The sequence below is a fragment of the Brienomyrus brachyistius genome, chromosome 17 (genome assembly GCF_023856365.1).
Source record: "Brienomyrus brachyistius isolate T26 chromosome 17, BBRACH_0.4, whole genome shotgun sequence".
NCBI classification, from domain to species: domain Eukaryota; kingdom Metazoa; phylum Chordata; class Actinopteri; order Osteoglossiformes; family Mormyridae; genus Brienomyrus; species Brienomyrus brachyistius.
Genome location: NC_064549.1, coordinates 9,516,765 through 9,531,248, shown reverse-complemented (window position 1 = coordinate 9,531,248; position 14,484 = coordinate 9,516,765). Strand labels below are relative to the sequence as shown.

At 44.0% G+C, this 14,484-nt stretch overlaps 1 protein-coding gene across 4 annotated transcripts in view; it reads right to left on the bottom strand.

The window, feature by feature from the left end:
* LOC125711941 (uncharacterized) overlaps positions 1-14,484 on the bottom strand; it is a 44,625-nt gene extending 30,141 nt beyond the window's left edge. For all 4 annotated transcript variants that reach the window (XR_007383165.1, XR_007383166.1, XR_007383164.1 and 1 more), the window contains exon 1: positions 14,350-14,484. The gene's annotated coding sequence lies outside the window, so the exon portion shown is untranslated. The remainder of the gene's footprint in view (positions 1-14,349) is intronic.

Here is a 14,484-nt window from a genome sequence, read left to right as displayed (position 1 = left end):
CATCCTTAGCCAAACGAAGGAAGAAAAGAGGAGAAAGGGGAAAGCCATCTTTATCCAAATCCAATTGCAGCTGGAAAGAGAGGATGAGGAGGAGAAGATCTTGCAATTTGTCTGAGGGATTACTGGCAAAGGGGCTCCTAGGAGGACCTAGGCCTGGTTGAGTCTGACTGCTGCCAAAGCGTCCGTGCGCGTGTGTGTGGATCTGTGCGCAAGCCAGAGTGTGTGAGACGCCTCTGTCAGCGTGTATCAGAACACGCGTGACTGTTTAAATGTGCGTGTGTGTGTTTAGTGTGTTTATTTATGAGCACACAGCAGAGATGGCAGAGAAGGAGGAGGTATTAGGAGTTACAGTCAGAGAGAACGTAAGAACATAAGAAATTTACTAATGAGAGGAGGCCATTCGGCCCATCAAGCTTGTTTGGGGAGAACTTAACTAATAGCTCAGAGTTGTTAAAATCTTATCTAGCTCTGATTTAAAGGAACCCAGGGTTTTAGCTTGCAATACACTAGCAGGAAGACTATTCCATACTCTAACTACACTCCGTGTAAAGAAGTGCTTCCTCAAATTTATTTTAAAATGTTCTCCCGCTGATTTCCACTTATGGCCACGAGTTCTAGTATTTAAACTAATACTGAAGCAGCCATTTGGCTGAACAGCATCCCGACCTGTTAGAACCATATATGCCTGGATCATGTCCCCCTTAGTCTCCTTTGCTAGAGGCTAAACAGATTCAGCTCAGCTAACCTCTCCTCATAAGACATTCCTCTAAGACCAGGAGTCATTCTCATAGCCCTACGTTGCACCTTTTCCAAGGCAGCAATGTCCATTTTAGGGTATAGTGACCAAACCTGCACACAGTATTCTACATGGGGTCTTACCAAGGAATTATATAATCGTAGCATCACCTCCCTTGACTTAAACTCCAAACACCTAGAGATGTAACCCAACGTCCTATTGGCCTTTATTATTGCTTCCCCACACTGGTGAGAGTGGGACATGGAAGCATCAACATACACACCGAGATCTTTCTCGTAACCAGCTACCTTTATTTCCGTGGAACCCATAAAATATCTGTACTTTATATTTCAGCTCCCTGCATAGATTACCTTACATTCACCTGCCAGGTATCAGCCCCAGTCGCTAATTAAATCCAGATCCCATTGTAGCCTCTGTCCTGCTAGGTCAGTACCAGCATTCACCACCCACCTTGGTGTCGGCTGCAAATTTAACCAGATTTAGGCAGAACTTACACAGAGGCTCCTCAATTATTAATTATTAACTATCCCTCATACAGTCATGGCCAAAAATATTGGCACCCATGAATTTATATCAGACAATGCACCACTTCTCCCAGAAAATTGTTGCAGTTACAAATGCTTTGGTATTGTCGTGTTTATTTCTCTTGTTGGTACTGAGAGTCAAAGTCAAATCTGAGACATTCCATAACCCTTTGGAAGAATAACTGATTTTAATCGCTTTCGGTAACAATCGATCGGTTACATCTCTCTACTGGAATTTTGCACCACTCTTCCTCTGCCAGCTGCTCCAGGTCTCTCAGATTTGAAGGGTTCCTTCTCCTGCTGTTCTTAGATCTCTCCACAGGTGCTCTATGGGATTGAGATCTGGACTCATTGCTGGCCCCTTCAGAACTCCCCGGCGCTTTGTCTTAAACCATTTCTGGGTGCTTTCTGACGTATGCTTTGTGTCCTTGTCCCGCTGTAAGACCCATGACCTCCGGCTGAGACCCAGCTTTTTCACACTGGGCCCTACATGGCGCCCCAGAATTCTTTGGCAGTCTTCAGATTTCATAATACCATGCATAACAGTCCAGACTACCAGCGTCTGAAGCAGCAAAGCAACGTCAGTGAGCCTCCTCCATGTTTGAATGTAGGGACTGTGTTCTTTTCTTTCAAGGTTTCTTTCTGTCTTCAGTGAAGAGTAGAATGATGTACTTTATCGAAAAGCTCTATTTTTTGTCATCTGTCCACAGGACGTTCTCCCAGAAGGACTGTGGCTTCCACAGGTAAGTTTTAGCAAACTCCAATCAGGCTTTTTTACGTTTCTGTGTCAGCAGTGGGGTCCTCCTGGGTCTCCTGTCATAACGTCCCTTTTCATTCAGATGGCGACGGATAGTTCGAGCTGACACTGTTGGACCCTGAGTCTGCAGAACAGCTTGAATTTGTTTAGAAGTTGATCGCGGTTCTTTATCCACCATTCAAACAATTCTTTGAGAGATTAACTACAGTGTCATGAGCTGTAAACCTCTCTACAATGTTGCTCACAGTGGACACAGGAACATTAAGATCTCTGGAGGTGGACTTGTAGCCTTGGGATTGTCCACGGTTTTCTATCATTTTGGTTCTCAACTCCTCAGACAGTTCTTCTGCTCCTATTTCTTTTCTCCATGCTCAGTGTGGTGCACACAGACACTCGAAAACAAGACACAGTCCGTATTTCTCCATTTTAACTGGTTGCATGTGGGAATTTCCATATTGGCGGCACCTGGTAATTGCTACAGGTGAGTTGAAAGCAGCATCACATGCTTGAAATACAATTTCTTACAAATCTGATAAGGTGCCAATAATTATGTCCGGGGCATGTTTGACGTTTTGTATGGAATGTCTCAGATTTGACTTTTCTCCTCCGCTTTTTTCTGTTCTTCCAGTGCCGACGAGAGAAATAAACACGACAATACCAAAGCATTTGTAATTGTGATAATTTTCTGGGAGAAGTGGTGCATTTTCTGACATAAATGCAGGGGTGCCAATATTTTTGGCCATGTCTGTACGAGGAATCGTGGACTGGTGGCTGCGGATCCTCTGTGTCAGTCCTCTCTGACTGTAACTCCTCCTGACAGCCCCAATTAGACAGTGTGACAGTCACTATCAGGCACATGTCAGAATCACTTCACCGGCCTGAACCACCCCACCCCCCCCCCCCCTCCCCAACCCAGGGGCACGAGGGATGATGGGGGCCGGGGCTGAGTCATTGAGGAAGGTGTGAAAATAGGGTTGGGGGGCAGAGGGTTTGCCTGGGGAATTGACTTCACCCCAGGAGTGACCCCGCTCTGGACCCTCTGCCCTTCCACAATGTCGCCGGCTCTCTGCTTCCCTCTGTCTCCCCATGTTTCTCTCCTTGTAGCTGGAGGTTAATTTATGGTGATTTCTCTGTGAGCTTTAATATTGAGATCTACGATTAAAGGGGCTGACAAACATACGATAAAATACACTGCACCAGCTATATAACAAGAGGTATCACTTTAGATAAAAGCAGGAACAAAACAAAGACAATGCAGCGTCTGCCCAGGTTATAATGGGATTACGTTCCGATAGGCAAAAATATCGTAAGGCGAAAATGCATTTTAGGACAGTATACCTACCCTAACAAACACCACAGCCGAGCATGGCCTACCTTAAACATGCTTAGAACACTTACATTAGCCTACAGTTGGGCAAAATCATTAACATGAAGCCAATTTTATAACGAAGTGTTGAATATGTCGTGTAATTTATTGAATAATGTACTGAAAGTAAAAAACATTTACTCATCGTATTGTTTCGTAAACATTTCGTAACATGGACCAACGTATCCTGGGGAGCGTCTATATAAGAAAAATAGCTAATCAAACCACGTAACAATAAATGAGATGTATGAAAACCATGTGCAGTCTGGTACAGACCAACGACAGGAGAACATGAAAATGACTGGATTTAATAGTCTGGAGCCCCTTAAGTAACACATGAAACCTTTGTTCATTCACCAAACTCTTAACTTCGTTCTACTCTTTACCTGCTCCCGCTGGATTTGTTTCTCTGAAAATGTATGTCAAGGTTGCGCTGACCTTCACAGGGATCCGTAATTTTGACCACGTTTGTTTGTTTCAGCCAAAACCCCTAGTATTTTTCACACAATGAATTTTGTTTTTGTTCAACACTTGTAAGGGCAGCTAGCATGAAATTTGCATACAGATTTCTTAACGTAAAACTTTCTGTACATTCTACGACATTTTCTACGACAGACATACGTCACCCAAATTACAGACATGGCTCCACTTCCTCATGCAAAACACACACAGGCATGCACGCAGATTAGGCATCCATATCTTTGTGGGAACTTTATTAATTTCTATAAGCATAATCCTAATCCCAACAGGGCGACCTTAACCCCTATCCAGCCCTGCCCTTGACCATAAGTAAATCAATCAAATCAAAATACAAGACATTTTTAGTTTTTTTGCTGTTGTCACGGGGATCTGGAAAGTGGTCCCAACAGCGTTAGAATAACAGGTTTTTTTTCCCACATTGCGAAAGTCATTTGATCCCCACAATGTGATATATAGTAAACGCAGTCCACAAACACACACACATACACACACTTACACACAGAGCTCAGTGAATCAGCATCGTATCTCACTGGCAGCACACAAATCAGATCAGCTTTTGGCTGTCAGAGAGACAGTGTGTGAACAATTCCTGCCCGTCACACAAAGTGACTAAAGGGTTAACCTTTCTGCCAGGTGGGAGGGGGTGCCTCTCTTAACGGCAGTCATGTGACTGCAGCCATCTGTTGGCATGGGCTAAATTAATTAGATGAATTCATTATGATTTTGCAGGGAGCACCAGGCTCAAATTAAAATGTCTGCAGCAGCCCGCAAAGACCTCTCCTTTTTCTACTTGCATGCCTCCCTCCATTTTCTGTTCTTTTTCCTCACCTTCATTCTTTCGGAATCACCGTGTGCGTTTATACATTTCATAATACCATAATACATCCCCCAAACATCTCTGTCCCCCTCTGCAGCCCCCCATCTGTCTTCCCCCTCACCCCACGCTCATTCAAATTCAGAAAGCATTCACAGGGAAGAATCCTCTAATCAACAATTAAAACCGGGAAGCCAACAGCCAGCAACAGCCAGAACGCAGCCCAGGAGTCACATGATGCAGACCGGCCAATTGGATGGAGAGAGGATGGGGGAGTGCTTTGTATGAATAAGCGTCTGAAAAACGGATCTCTCCACGTAATACAGCTGTTGTGGCTCCACCCAAAACAGACACAATCGGCTGGAAATGCATTCTGACACTGCAACCAGGAAATCTATTCTACCGTTAAACACGAGTCATTGTTGCTGGTCTCCATAACCTTCTCAGCCCATAAGAACATCTTTCTTTGGGATATGTTGATATGAGGATAAGTGCTCCTGGTTGTGTAATAAGTCTGTTTTTGACATTCTTGACATTCTCACAGGCCAATAGAGTGAGCAATAAGCTTAGGAGATCCTTGCTGACCAATACAATATCACAGCACGCCTCAGTCAGGAGGCTGTAGCATGACAGAATGAGCTAAACTTAGAATAAAACAGTTATATAAGATTACTTGGCTTGTTTGAGGATTATTAACCATAACAACGATTATGTCTTTACAGCAGGTCTACCTGCATAAGAGTACGCGATTTCCTGGATTTATCCATATGTTGCAATTATTATAACATTTTAGACCGTGTTTTTTTTAAAACTTGCTACTAAAACCTGCGCTCAATAGTTTACACCTACTGCTTATTTTAAAAATAAAATCTAGCTATTTTATTCGTTGCCCAATCCCATTTATTTGCTAGAGTGCATTAACAGAGCTAGTCTGCTAGCGATAAAATGCAAAATGGGGAAAATATTCTGTGAAACGAGACACACGCTAATCATGACAGTTACGCCGTGGTAGCTAAAGCTAGCGAAGCGGCAGGACCTGAGTGTCTGGCGTTACAATGCCCCCGCTGGCCATTCGCACTGCCCAACTGCTGCGCTTTTACTCGGTGCTCATAATTTAACCATTATTTTACAGCATTTTGCTGAACCCTCCCTCTGATTCCCTTTTCATTTTAATTCTTGCCTTCTCCGTATCATCTCTCACCTTATTTATTTATTTTTTTCTACCACATTGTTGTGCCGATCTGCCTACCAGGTACATTTGTAGTTGTTCTGTTTAGCTAGCTGAAATTTAAGGCAAACTAGGGCTGTACCACTTGGGGAGGGGTTGCTCATTTACACCGCTGAATTACCGAGACTTGGTTTTGACTGTGGTTCTGCATCTGGGTCTGCCCTGCCCATCTCTTCCTGGCCAGATGGTGCAGAGTTTCATAAATGCAATATTATTAGCCCGCAGCAATCAGTCTGAAACGTAACCAGCCCAGGAGGATTCGTCCCAACGCTCCTAATTATCCATCCAGCATGGGCCAAACTCTACACCACTGCTACCCCCCGGACTCGTTCCGGTCCATGCACACCCATGCTGTTCAAGAAACCTTGTCCCATCCCATCTCCCCCGTCCCCAACAACTCCTCTCCCAAAGAGTGGACAGGTGTGATTGTCACACACATTTTTTTTTCCCGAGGAAATATTCATAGCCATTCCAATTCTTTAACGGCGACTATGGAATTTCACAAGTCTGCCATATTCAGAATGGAGACTGCAGCTGGAGTGGCGGAGCTGGCCACGATCAAACAGACACCGGCACACGGCAGAATAAACCCAGACACCACCGCTGTGATGGGTGGAAAGATACGGAACAGAAAGTGCAGGCTGGCAGACGGAAATGGAAACAGAGAGGATGATGCGGTTGCCATGACAGAAAAACCAGTGCAAGAGCTGGGTAAGTCAGAGTCTATATAAGAACATTGTTATGGTTTGTTTATATAATGAGAGGCTGATACGGAATCTTCACCTGAACCCTTTGTTGTCTCTAATTCAGATTCCCCGTTTGTATGTGTAACAGCAGGGAGAATAGGCCAGCAGGTCAGCTGACCTAAATATACTGACATCAACAGACAAAACGGGCCTTCTTCAGCCAGGTGGGGGGGAGGTGGGGGGAAGGTTTACACACATCACCTGACAAAAAGTACTCGTAAAATGACAAGTTCACAAGCAAATGGCAAAGCGTTGAAGAGGAGGGGAGAGAGAGAAGCACAAGGGATGGTGAGAAACAGAAGATTCACGTTAATTACTAATTCAAAACGTTGTTTGTTTGTTTGTTTTGCCAGGAGCCATGCAGAGACACAGAGGGGCTCTTAGTGAAGACAAGCAGTAGGGCATCTGGAATGAGGAGAATGTCGCAGAAGGACACTGTTGTATGGTGTCCACCAGGATCAAGCCTGCCTCTTGGTTCCAAAATTCCAATGTAATTTATCTATCCATCCATCTTCTAACAGCATATCACCAGCCTGTGTACCACACAGCGCACGATGCAGAAATAACACACTGGGTGGGCAACCAACAAGGTGCAGCGGGTCACTCCTTGGGAGGGTATGGACTGGGGCAACTGCTGCATGGCGTCTCCAAACACAGCCGTGGGGGGAGTCACCAAAAAACAGAACAAAAAGGGGGAGGGAGGCGGATATAAAATAATAATAATAATAATAAAAAACTGCAAGATGATCAACCTGGAACATGTGACAGAGGTTCACTGCAGTAAACCCCCATTCTATCGCCGTAATAACAGCAGCTTCATTCCCATGGCAGTAACTCCCGGGCCCTGAGAGAGACCCTGGGGGTGATACTTAAAGTCCTTTAGAGCTCAGCGTTTGTCATTGTCTCTCCTGCTTTATGGAGACCTGCTCCTCGTGTGTGAGAATATACTTCCACATGTTCCCACTTCACGAGGTCGCCAGCCAGAGATGACGCTCTCTCAGCAGTGACACCAAACCCACGGTGTTCCTTCCTCCCCTACTGAGCCAGACCGGGCCCAAAACTTATCAGATAATATATTTTTATTCCAGACAATTTCACACCCGTGGACAGCGACAGGGCCAAACCAGTGACAGTCGCACTGCGCATGAGATACGGAGAAAGGATCTCAGTCAAAAGTGTGATAGTAAATATTAGGGCACATGTTAGACCCCTGAGACATGCACTACAGCTAAATTCTTTTGCCAGCTACAGGAAAGGATACTAAAATTAATTGAATTTAGTGCAGAAGTACGGAAGTCAAGAAGACATATCTTACATTGTTAACTCATGATAGCAGAATAATTTTTTTGAGATCTCGAGAAACTAATTGCATTTTTCTAACCCTAAACTTAATATCAACCCTTACCCTAACCCGAGCTCTAAGCTGAAAAGTAATTCTAAGCACCAGTGGTAGTTCTGGGGGGGCGGTGCCCTTGTAACAGCCAGCAAAGCCCCTCTGTGGCCCTCTTAAATGCGTAGACTACTTGGGTCTGAAATAAATGCCCCCTAAACTTTTATTCCTGATTTTGATTCTCTAGTCAAACTCAGTGGTCAGTGGTGGCTTGATGGTTAGGGAAGCGCACTTGTAATTGAAAAATTACAGATCTGAATCCCCGACCAGTAAGGCATCACTGAGGTACCCTGAGCAAGGTACTGTTTCCTGGGCGCTAAATTAGCTGCCCCCCTGCTATGTCACATATGGGTTAAATGCAGAGAACACATTTTGTTGTTGTGTGCTGTGTTGTGTTGACAATGACAACTAATCATCCATCCATCCATTTTCCAAACCGCTTATCCTACTGGGTCGCGGGGGGTCCGGAGCCTATCCGGGAAGCAATGGGCACGAGGAAGGGAACAACCCAGGATGGGGGGCCAGCCCATTGCAGGGCACACTCACACACCATTCACTCACACATGCACACCTACGGGAAATTTAGCAACTCCAATTAGCCTCAGCATGTCTTTGGACTGTGGGGGGAAACCGGAGTACCTGGAGAAAACCCCACGATGACATGGAGAGATCATGCAAACTCCACACACATGTAACCCAGGCGGAGACCTGAACCCAGGTCCCAGAGGTGTGAGGCAACAGTGCTAACCACTGCAGCACCATGCCGCCCCGACAACTAATCACTCAATTGAAAATTCTTGTAAAGCAGGTAGATAAGTAACTTCTGGAAGCAGCAAGATTCAAGATGACCAAAAAGGATACAAGGCCAAGTGAAATGTTCTAAAGTCACTGCATCTATATCTTTGCTTCAGTAGCCAAATCTAAAAGAATCTCACATTATTTAGAGTTTCTTTTCTCTGCAGTTGCAGGAAATCTGCAATGCGATCAATCCAGTCGACAGGTTTTGATTTGGTCCCTCAAACACCCATACTGTGCATATCAAGGCTGTGCAGAGGCACTTAGTACCTTTAAAGCTCACGCACAAGTTCACATTAAATAGTGCAGGCAAAACGGGCAGGTGCTCAGCCCCCCCAGCCCACCCTTCTGCACGAGCCTAGTGCATTAGGCTGCCAGACATATCAGTCATAAAGTGGCTCAAACTACACAGATGGCATTCTCCCCTGCAAGTACAGTCGGAGACGATGAACCCATTCAAGAACTAATGTGACCATCACACACATCATGTGACGTGGAAAAAGGATCCACATCCATTTCACCACCTCTCCTAGTCAGGGTTACTCATATCAGCATAGTACACAAGGCTGAGGAACGCCCTGGATGGGATGTACATCTAACTTGGAGAGCAAACAAAGATCAAACAGAGCAAGCTCCACACAGAGAATGGAGGTGGGATTTGAACCCAGGATGTGTTGGGCTATAGTGCTATCCACTGAGCCACTGTGCTGCAGGGGACAAGGGGGAAAAAAAATCTATTGTTTTGTGCAAAAAAGACAACAGCACCTGAGGTGCATGGTGGCATTTACAATCATTGTGGTGAAATAAGTGGGACAGCACCGATAAAAAAAAAAACACAAGTAAAAATAAACTGTAGAACAGGTTCACCCAAGAGTGGAGCCAGTCCAATATATCAGCCCGCAGTGCTATCAACAGAGAAATCGAGCTGGATGTTTTCTTCTAAAAATACAAAATATCTGTGCTGCCTGAGGCTTTTTCAAATATTTGATTGCTGTGCAGTAAGACTGGAAGGGTGCATGGGGAGGAAAATTCTGGAATGGAGGGACAGAGATGGTGGAGGAGAAGGGAAGGGAGAGAAAAAAAATCCCGAGATCAAAGAGAAAAGGTTTGTTGCAGTGAGAATTTCTCTCTTTTTTTTCCACAAGGGAAGACTGGAGCATCGCTAATGAGGCAGATGGAAGCCCCCGCAGACATGAAATTAGTGCGAGAGACGCACACCGACACGCCAAACCACGACATATCAGGAACTGTCACATGTACACTTACTCAGATGTGTGGCTGTCAAAGGAGGCAGAGAGAACGGAGAGACGGAACCCACATGCCTTTTTCTCTGCTTCCCTCCTTAATTAGCAGCGATCGGCAGGAAAGAGGAAGACAGGAGTGAGACGGAGGGAGAGAGGAAGGGGGCCCTGCAGCTGATGGATACGATCTGGAGATCGCTAGCTGGTCACACTAGAGTAAACCAGCCCAACTGTCTCTCTTTTACGTGCTTGAGGTTCAGTTCAGCCTGTTTAGTTAACAACAGACACCCAAAATATTTAAAATTCACACTTCAGCTGACACACTGACAACCACAAAAGCATTTAAAAATAAAAATAGTTCTGAGATGGACTGGCATGCTATCTAGGGTGGGGTGTTCTCCATCCTCATACCCTGTGCTATCTGGGATAGGTTCCACCCCTCCCTGTACTGAATAAGTGATTTGAATATGGATGGATGGATAGATGGATGGATGATGGAGTAGTTATTATGAACTTCTGCCTTTTATACACAGGGATATTGCTGTAATGGGATGTGTATGCAGTGGGATGTGTATGCAATGGGATGTGTATGTAGTGGGATGTGTGTGTTCTACACACTGTCCCCCAAGCTTAGGCACGCAGCGACACCCTGAGGTTCGCGAAGCTCCTTATCAGATCCTTTAAGGCCCCGCTGATGTCACAAAAAGGGCGTAACAGTGACACCTCTCTATTCTCTTTTGCCTAACGTCGTCGCTGTCTTTAAATTGTGGGAAATAATAAGCGTTTTAATTAGATCTAGGCCCCTTTTCGATGTCATTATACGTAATAAAGTCTGTATTTGCCACTCATGACAAAATAAGGATCTTTCGTTGCGCTTCCTGAAACATCCACCTCCATCCACCTTCCCCACGCCACACCTGCCAGCCTGTGCCGCTGATTATCAGCGCTATGAATAAGCAAGTTCAGAATCAAACCAGCCAGCTAAGATGGCGCCTAAGTATGTAAATATTTAAAGCTACATCGCGTGCCCTGAATCACAGCATATGGTTTAGCGCAGAGCGCCGATGAATACTGAACACATCGCGGCGTATAAATAAATATAAGACAGGAATCTGAACTGTCTTCGTCGAGCGACACCGAAATGAATGTGCCTCTGCGCTATGCAAATGTTCCCTGAACTAACGAGCCTGTCTGCTTGATTGGAGCGCCATTGAAATTCTCCTCTCACAGCAACCCTCTCCCTGCCGCTGTATTGCGGTCTTTCCCCTCCCTTCATTCCGCTCCCTCTTTTTTTCCCCCAACCTAACCCGCTTTTCCATCTACTCCCCAGCATCATGGGCGTCACCCTCTCCAGTTTTCCGCTTGTATTGGTCTCTCCTCTTCTCCTTAGCTGGCATACAACCCAATGTCCATGCAGCCGATAAATAAAATGTACATATGGATATACAAGGTAGCAAAAGAACTAAAATGTTATATTCAAAACGTGGTAAAATCTGGTAGCAACTGGTTAATAAAATGCTATGAGGATTTTGCCTACTTTATTCTTTTAATTACACAAATTGAACTGCTGTGGTGGGAGAGTAACATAATACAGCATTATAATATACAGGAGACAGTGGATGTCATGACAACGAAAGTGTAATTACAATCTTGGAGCTTGGAGCAAGATAATTAGTTTGGGGGGGGGGGGGGGCTCTACACTATTGTAATGTCAATGGTAATTCGATCTGTCCTGGGCTCCAAAGGTGTTTTATTCTGTAATCTATATATATATATGATATGAGGCGTGTTCACTATTGTAGCTAAATTGGTGAATTAATAAACAATCGCGGATAATATAAATGCACCAGCGCCTTTGAAGGTATCTATAGTTCCCCAAAACGCCCCGAACCTTTGCTGCCAATGGATCTGGTACCATGATGAATTCTGATGTGTTTAGCACAAAGGCAGGGAGGGACGTGGAGTGTGGCGCTGCAAATGCTGTATTCAGTGCGGATGCGCGGCGTATTGTAGCCAACATTGCTGATGATTAAGTGGCAGAGCATGACAAACTAGGGGCGGGGCTCTTACTGTCCACTGGGGTGGGCGGAGGGGGCAGTCAGACTTAAACTCTTGTCTGTGGCAGGTTAGCTCTCCACGTCTTAAAACAGAGAACACACTTAAAAATACTTAACACAGAGTGGGTCATTTTTCCTTTTAAGGTTCCACTTAATGGTCTTAGAACCTTACTCCCGCAGACAGCCACGGACTGGCCAACGTAAAATAAGCCAAGGGGAGCCTTCCCCCAAAGTCAAATATACAACCCCCCCCCCCCCCCCCCCCCCAAGACTGCTTTTTGTTGTCCGTCAGTTCTATTCCCCAGAGCTACCCCATGACAGTGTTATAATTTTTATAAGGATGCTTTTGCCTTTCAAACACCACGGTACCATTTTGTCATTTGAATGACTTGGAGTGTCTGAGTGTTTTACTAAGATTTACATTTCAGAGATTTAACAGATTATTATTCCTGTCCTACCAACAACACAATGCACAGCCACACATACCTTTATAAACGCATGCGGACAGAGTGTAGAATATATATAGGAAAGTAGTTTTAAAACGTCTCATTAAATGAATTACAAATTTAACTGCTGGAAGAATAAGCCTTGATTATTGATTTATGTGTATTGGGTAAAACCCATGAATCATTTACAATTATAAATTAATTACTTCGATCGTTTGGGCATTCATTTTTATTTATCAGATTTATCAGCCTCGTACAAATGAGGCAAATAGCACATTACAAACGCGCGGTCAAGGAGTCGCCTATAGGTGCAACTGCGGCTGAGCTAAGCTTCAAATTAACGCCCAGTAACAAGTATAAGCAGCGTTGGATCAAGAGCTGCCCAACATCGTCCAAGCAGGACGATCTTACGGCAAATTGGGGCGTCATGCAGGTGGCGAGAACAGCTCAGGTTTCCGCCGCATTGGATTTACGCAGCAAAAGCCAAAAAATGCGCTAAAAAAGTCGCAGCACCCTCAGCCAGGAAGGACATAATGGCGTATTTAAAAATCAAGCAACAAATCATCATTAATGTATCATCATTATTATCCGATATTTCGCGTGTTTATTTATAGAATTGACAACTGAAAGGCAATCTTTACGGGCTGAACAGCAGAACACAAAGTCGCTATACCGCTCAGATCGCACAAGTTGTTTTATTATAGGCAGGAAGTCTGCCTGCAACTAAACAAGCGGAGACACAAAACTTTACCCTTACAGATTTTTGTACTATTTACCGCGCTTCAAACTTTTATGTTCCCTTTAAGGAAGATAAAAAAGCATTCAAAATATAATTCCAGAAGTGAACATACAAATTAACAACGGCATCCGCAGCAAATAATAGAAGAAATAATCAATAATATCCCAATTTTCTCGTTTAAAATACATTACAATATAAAATCTCCGGATTGACAATCACATAAAACTGTGCGACAAATGAGACTGGACTATATGAAGATGAAATGATGAAATTTTAACACAAAAGAACTTGGTCCAGTAGCCCGTGATAAGCAAATTACAATTGTTCCATATCATTTCAATTACACTTCGCGAACTGCCGACTTCCAAACTTTAATTACACAAATACGTAATTAAAACAAATAATAGATAAATAAAACTAAATAAGTTTATTGAACGTTCATTTGTTTATTCATTGCTGTTTTACTTATTAGCCATGTTTTAATGTCATGTTATTTTTTTTAACCCACATGTAACAGTTTTCGCATTTTACTAAACTATCAACTACTTCGGAACAGCTTCTATGAAAGGCCAACGAACAAATAAACCGTACTTTCACGTTAAGAATTACGTTAAGTGTTAATGCTTTGAGCGTAACTTCTGTCGCTGCTTCACACTCATCGTCTCAACAGTTCCGCGATTCTGCGTGTGTGGTGAACTGGGAGGGGAGGGGGGGGCAACACGTAACTCCATGGACACACAATAATCACAAACTATGAGTGCAAAGAAAATTGCATCTTAACTGCCATACCAAGACAGAAATCTATCATTCACGAATCTCTCCCCCACTCTTACATTTCAATTCATAAATTCAAATCTAATTAAGTACGTTAAGATTAAAATCTGTATAACTTATTGCCATTGTTGAAACAATGACGCAAAATTTCTTAGTCTAGCACATCAATTTATAATAATCGTGCCGCCGATATTTCTTCAATTAGCCAGAAAATACGAAAAACAACGTCACTTACGTTCTTGAAGCAAATCAAGTGTTGTGAAAAACAGGTATACTTCTTAAAAAAATGTTCTGATGCAGACGTATAGCGCAGCAGTGAGACGAGCGCAGCTTCGTGCTCGATCGGTATGGAGAGAAAATCGGGACTGGC